The 7,476-nt window shown below is 45.2% G+C and overlaps 1 pseudogene; it reads left to right on the forward strand.

Moving 5' to 3' along the window:
- The first annotated feature begins 252 nt into the window (after positions 1-252).
- On the forward strand, positions 253-6,684 carry LOC103189153 (annotated as a pseudogene).
- Positions 6,685-7,476: the final 792 nt, after the last annotated feature.

Below are 7,476 nucleotides of genomic sequence, written 5' to 3' on the forward strand. Positions count from 1 at the left end.
ACACACACCACACACAGCCTGAGCTGTGAAACACACACACACACACACCACACACACACACACCACACACAGCCTGAGCTGTGAAACACACACCACACACACACCACACACAGCCTGAGCTGTGAAACACACTACACACACCACACACACACACACCAGACACAGCCTGAGCTGTGAAACACACTACACACACCACACACACACACCACACACAGCCTGAGCTGTGAAACACACTACACACACCACACACACACACACCAGACACAGCCTGAGCTGTGAAACACACACACACACACACAAGTCCCTTTGACTGAAAGCAAATTTTGCAATGGCTTCAGGACTGCTGGTAAGGTGCCATCTGAACTGGCTTTAGCCAACAGTCTGTGTGTGTGTCTGTGTGTGTCTGTGTCTGGGTGTGTTTGTCTGCAGGTGTGTGTCTGTGTTTGTCTGTGTGTGTGTCTGTGTGTGTGTCTGTCTGTCTGTCTGTGTGTGTGTGTGTCTCTGTGTGTGTATCTCTGTGTGTGTGTATCTCTCTGTGTGTGTATCTCTGTGTGTGTGTATTTCTCTGTGTGTGTTTCTCTCTGTGTGTGTTTCTCTCTGTGTGTCTGTCTGTGTGTGTGTGTGTTTCTCTCTGTGTGTCTGTCTGTGTGTGTGTGTGTGTGTTTGCATAGATGTATTATTCTCTTATTTATTTTGCAAAATCTTGTCGTACTTTCCCAAATTGTTTCCCTGTATTGCCCCCCCACCACTATTAGCTTCTCTGCTCATTTTCCTGCTGCTCAACAGGCGACAAGGCAGTAAAGTGCTGTACATTAAAGCACTTGCAATGCCTTTGAGAAGGTTGCTGCTGAGGGCTTGGAAGACTTAAGTGCAATAAGAAAGCAAAGGTGCCACCGTTTGTTTTCCTTCTAATTTTGACAAGCGCTGCGAGAAATTGGCTGTCGGTTTATCCTCCCACAAGATTCACAGTCGATTCACTTTACGGTGTATTCTGTGAAGCGCTTTGGGGAGTCTCAATGATGTGATAATGCGCTGTATTAAATGCAAGGATTATGATCATATTAAATTACAAGTTGTACTGATTCCCCGGTCTCCCCATTTGCTTGCGCGTATGTGATAGTTCCATCTCCATCACTGATGGTGACGGTATACTGCAAAAAGGTCTGTGGAGAGTTTTATTTTAATGTGGATTGTTATTTGCGAAACGCGCAGTCACTGCACTTTACGGTATATCCCGCAAAGCGCTCTGCGACGTCGTCCTGATGCGAAAGGCGCTGTATCGAATGCGAGGATTTTTATTATTAATTATTTTGGTTGCACAGCTGATTTGAAATGGGTTGTGAAATGATAATAATCCTCGCCTTTGATAGAGCGCCTTATCACGTTGTTGAGATGTCTCAAAGCGCTTCACCGGATACATCTTAAAGTGGATTGACTGTGTATTTTGTGGGCGAAATGCGGCAGCCAATCGCACACAGCAAAATGCTAAATGGTTATTGGCACTGTCTGTCAGGGTATCTATTTTCACCGCTCTGCCTTACTTTCCACACACACACCCCCGACCCCCTTCCTCCCTCGGCAGAAAAACAAATCTAATGCGAAGCTCTCGAGACTTGTTGTTGCCGATGTTTTATTCCTTCCTTATTTCATAACAGACTAATCCTCCCAGCACAAAAGTCAATTGTTAACATCTTCCCTGAACTGTGGTAAATTGTGTTTTACTGTGCCTGCCCTGCGAGATTTGAGGAACACGAGTAATTTTGTCTTAAAGATCATTTATCTTTCACACAATCGGTACTGGGAAAATAAGGTTTATGGCTGTACTAATGCTCCCATCGATTTTCTTTCTTTTCTCTCTCCCTTTTCAATGTTTAGGAAAGGTCAGCGAGTGGCTAAGTTCATAACGGGGAGCGCTCCTTAGGGCTGGGAATGGAAACAGATCGAGTCGTGGTTCAATCACTCCAGGCTTGGGTTTTTAGACGTCTCTAGGTCGTATGTAAATTGTGGAGTGGGAGAGGGTGTTGGGGTTGGGGGATGGATGAGGAGTTTTGGGCTCTTAAGAAAGAATCGTGTACAAGGTTACAGCGCAGAAATGGGTTGCTCGCTCCAACTGGTGGCAAATCGGTCAGTGTTTATGCTCCAAAGGATCCATACTGTGATGTGGGTTTAAGCGCTTTGAGATGCTTAAAAGAGCTCTATATGAAAGCAAGTAGTAGTCGTTGAATTTGCAGGGCTATGGGGTAAAAGCAAGGGAAGTGGGACTAGTCGGATAGCTATTTCAAAGAGCCGGTGCGGGCACGATGGGCCGAATGGCCTCCTTCTGTGCTGTAAGATTCTCCGAATTCCGCGAATGGATGTGGGCTATTAACTCGGTCGTCTTTCCGCAGATCAGCGATGACGAACGAGGCTACGACCCGGATTTGTTTTGCATCCCCAAGCATTACGCTGAGGATCTGGAGAGAGTATTTATTCCTCACGGCCTTATTATGGATCGGTACGAGTTGAGATTTTTCTTTAAACCAAAATCGATTTGAATAACCATTAATGATCCAAACATTTCACATAGTGCCTGGCACTGGAGTCCCACTGAGTGCGAGGCACTGTAAACGAGCTGGTACCAGCAATTGTGATTGATGTGTTGATTGCATACCCCCTTTGCTGTAGATTCTGTGATTCCAAATTCTACCTGTGTTTTCCCTCCTCCCTCTCCCCCCCACCTCCGTTAGGACTGAACGCTTGGCCAGAGACATAATGAGAGACATGAGAGGCCATCACATTATCGTGCTCTGCGTGTTGAAAGGAGGTTACAAATTCTTTGCTGATCTTTTAGACTACATCAAAGCCTTGAACAGGAACCAGAATGAATCCCTCCCAATGACCATTGACTTCATCAGGTTAAAGAGGTACTGTTGTGTAAGTATTCTCTTACACAAAGCGAAGCACGGGGGGGATATGGATGGGCGGGTGAGGGGAGGGGAGAGAAGGAGAGGGGAAGATTAAATGACAACTCCCTGTCTCAATCCCTTCGCTGGGTCCTCTCTTTATGAGGGTTAACAGTAGCTGCATGGGAAGAATCTCAGCCCCTCCGAGTGCTGCCAATGTATACATATCACACATAAACAGTATTGTATGGAGTAACGTGTAACAGGTGGCAATCGGTGTTTCTCTGGGGATTGATACCTCTTCTCTTTCTCTCCCGGTAGAACGATCAGATGGTCGTGGAAGTGAAAGTTGTTGGAGATCATGACCTGTGTCAGTTGACTGGGAAGGTGAGTCGCAACTATTTCCAACAACTTGCATTTACACATATGGTGGCCATAGGCACGATCTGAAGATGGGGGAGCAGGGGGCAAGGCGGAGGGCTTGGGGGAGAGTGTTCCAGAGTTTCGGGGCATAATGGCATGGTGGCTACCAATGTTGGAACAGGGGGCACGAGGGTCAATAAAATTCTCCTCAACGCTCCCTTTGTTTATATTTGGTGATGATCTTAAATTTACACTTTCTCTCTACTCACCCAGAAAACAGTAGTTTATCCCTATTTACCTGAACAACCACACACCCACCTCCGTAACATTTTTGAACTCCTCACATTCCAACATAGTAGGGCCCGGTAAAAGTGAAAGTTCTTTCACTCTCCTTAATTTTCATTTTGTTTTCTCTTTCTTTTGCTCTGGTGCCACCTCGACGCAGAACATCTTAATCGTTGAGGTAAGTCGTTGTAGCTGAATCAAACGCTAGGATCATTATTAATTATTACTTATTATTGCATGGCAATGGGTGGACAAAGAGAGACCAGAGAAATAAAACCTAGAAAATGAAAGTACAGTATTTCTTGCTGGGAGAGGGGTGACATTGACTTATGTATGTTATCTGTGTGTGTCTGTATTACATTTGCAAACCTAAGTGAAATAGTGTTTGCCGGAGTTATCACTGGGTTACACTCAGTGCATTTATAATAATAATCTGAGATGTCTTGAGGATGTGATTATAATAATAATAATCCTCGCATTTGATACAGCGCCTTATCACGTCTTCGAGACATCTCAAAGTGCTTCACAGGATGCACTGCAAAGTGAATTGACTGTATATTTTGTGGGCGAAACACGGCAGCCAATTGCACACAGCAGCGTCCCCACAAACAGCCGTGGATCGAATATTATTATTATTGTGCTGTTTACCTTCCAGGACATTGTAGAAACTGGAAGCACAATGAAGAAGCTTCTAAAACTTCTGGAGGACCACAAGCCCCAAATGGTCAAAGTCGTGAGGTGGGCAAATGATGGTGAACAGAACAATTGCCATAGTCACACGGCTTCAATAGGACGCATGTGCTTGGCTCTGAGCCAGAAGGTCGGGGGATCTTGACTTGAGCGCAAAGTCTAGGCTGAAGCTCCAATGCAGTGACGGGGGGTGGCGGGTGTGTGCGTGGGGCAGGGGTGCAAAAGGGAAACCTGTTGGAGGTGTCAACCTTTGTATGAGATGTTAAACCGAGGTCCCGTCTGTGACTGTTCAGGTGGATGTTAAAGATAAATAGCACGTAAATCGCTACTGGAAAAGAGAAGGGAGTTTGAATCCACCGGCTGAACTGGCCACCCACTTAATTGACTGTTTGCGGAACAATTACAATGAACAATAACAATAAAATTGCATTTACACAGCCCCTTGCACGTCAGCAGGGCATCCCAAGGTGCTGGACAGTCGAGGGTTTGCACCCAAGCTTGGGGGTTGGAGGGATGGTGGGGTGGGGGGGTGAGAAGATGACCGAATTGGCTACAGTGACACGGGTTAATTGACTTGCTTTAGTTTGCAAGACGATTTGTGGAGCTGACGGCTTTATTTCTGGAAAAATGTGTTCACAGCTTGTTGCTTAAGAGGACCCCCCGGAGTCTCGGATACAGACCGGACTGTGAGTAGGAAGAGTAAGAATTAAAAATATGAACCCCCACCCTCTCCCCACCACCCCACCCCCGAACTTCTGTCTGTCTAACACTTGCTCTGATTTGTTTAGTCGTAGGGTTCGAAATTCCAGATAAATTTGTGGTGGGATACGCACTGGACTACAACGAGTATTTCGTGACCTGAACGTAAGTAACAGCGAAACCTACGTAACATTGACATTAAAAGCAGGAGCGCTTTGTTTTTTTCCTATACGAAGGAGCTGGACTGGCTCAGCTGGTTTTAGCTCTCACGTCTGAGTCAAACGGTTGTGGGTTCAAGCCCCCACATCATCGCCGCAGCCCATTGGAGATATTCCAGTCCAGTAATTAGGCTGACAGCTTGGGCTGACCGTCGAATACAGTTCTGCAGTTGGGGGTAAATGTGCCTCATTTTCAGAGGTTCCGGTCATTCAGATCAGAGGTTAAACCCGGGTCCAGTCTGCCCGTTTGGGCGAATGTTAAAGATCTTGCAGCGCTATTCAAAAAGAGAAGGGAATTTCTCTTTCTCTCTCACTCGAGCCAACAACTCCCCCTGATAAAATCAGGCATTCACTTCACGGCTGATTATGGAACATCGCTGCATTCAGGCAAATTGGTTGACAATTTGTTGCTGTCAAAATGCAATTTGTTATAATAATAATCCTTGCATTTGACAAGGTGCCGTATCATATCTCAATATAAATCTCTGTATAAATTGCAAGTTGTTGTTGAAGCGTTGCTGGCTCCCGTGGCTTATCTAACCTTTTCTTGCTCAAAGCACATTTGTGTTATCAGTGAACGAGGGAAGGAGAAGTACAAAGTGTGAGGAGGCCGGAGTGGGGCGGTCACTCTGTGTCCCGGGACCCTGGCTGGCGAGGGGAGCAGATGGCATCAGAGTTTCCGCAGTGGCGACTGAGTATTTATAATCCGAGGGTGGAAACAAATGAACGTGTAAAAGACGCCTGATCTGAAAGCGTAAACATAAATTACAAAACCCATCACTTTTGTTTCATTTTTCTATCCTGTTCTTAAAAAAAAGTTAATTGCTTAGATTTTTTAATATATATATATATATACATATAAACATAATCTATTTATACTATGTATTGAAGATTTGTGTGTTTTGGTGTTCCTCGATGCGTTCAGACAAACATTTTTCTACTGAGGTTCCTTATCGGAACCAATGTGTTCCAAGAGAGAAAGATAGAGAGCAAACAAACAGAGGAGAAAAGAGGAGAAAGGTTCTCCCAGTGATAGCCAGCGCTGCAAGGGATCGTTCCTGAGTGAGCCTTGGCTAGTCAGGGCATAGGCTGTAGTATAACCAAACTGAAATGATTATGTGTGTGTAAGATGCAACAGCCTTGTTTACCGTCAGCCTCTGGGGTGGGTGAGAGACGCTGACTGTGTAGCTGGCAGATTGCCATGGGAGGGAGGTTATATTTAATGGCCACGTGTGTCCTCACTGGCTGTCCGCTAGACTGAAAGCCTAGAATAGCCATGGGACAGAGCGTATGATAAACAAGTGTTTGCTATTATTATCATTTATTATAGACCGAGCAGAAGTTTTCCAATTTCATTTTCAGCACTGGCGTTGAGTTGATGCACTTTCAGACTTCTCGAGTTCGGGTTCTGTAAGGGTGGAGTGGGGGGGTGGGGGGATGTGTGGTGTGTGTGAGTGGGGGTTGGAAGAAGCGAAAATGTTCTTCAGTTTATTTTTGTTCAAACACTGGGACTCATTAAAGCGGAACGCACAGTGTATTTTAATACACTTGGTGACTGGATCTCTCTCTTATTCTATGCCCAACATTGTCAGCTCAGAGAGCTAAATTATACCTTTTGGGGACGCAAGGGAGGGGTACGTCAGTGTTCAACTAATCTTTGCATCTGAGACCATCCGTGAAATTCAAACAATGCATTAAATTGTGGAAAATTCTTCAATTCAGGAGACAGTTGTGTGTTCTTTTTAAAAACAGAGCTTCCCATTTAAAACTGAGCTTCAGGATTTTCCACAAATGCATCTTATATTTTTTTAATCCCGACTGGTTCAGACAGTGTAGCACCTTCGTCTCCGAGTTGTGGGTTCAAACCCCCACGTCGGGACTTCGAGCTCACAGTCTAGGCTGACCCTTCAGCACAGGGCTAGGGTGGAGCGCTGAGTATCAGAGGCACCGGATGGTGCGTTAAACCGAGCTCTCTCTGTCTGTCTGTCTGTACAGGTGGACTTTAAAGATCCCGCAGTGCTATTTTATTTCCAGTGCCTTGAGACGTCCTCCCAACGTGAAAGGCGCTATATAAATGTAATTTTGTTGTTGTTGTTGAAAAGAGAAAGGAGGTTCTCTTGATGTCCGGCCAATAATCCTCTTAGATAAATAAAATTAATCTTTCACTCCACAGCTGTTTGGTGGAACGTTGCTGTAGGCAAAGTGGCTATCCTCATTCGCCTAAAAAATACAGGCGACACATGTTACTGTAAAATTCCGTGAAGCAATTTGCAAAGATCGTTATTTTTTAAGACAAAAAGGTCTCAAGACCGTACAGGTCCCGGTATCAAATGCACAGA

The sequence above is a fragment of the Callorhinchus milii genome, unplaced genomic scaffold, assembly GCF_018977255.1.
Source record: "Callorhinchus milii isolate IMCB2004 unplaced genomic scaffold, IMCB_Cmil_1.0 Scaffold14, whole genome shotgun sequence".
NCBI lineage: Eukaryota > Metazoa > Chordata > Chondrichthyes > Chimaeriformes > Callorhinchidae > Callorhinchus > Callorhinchus milii.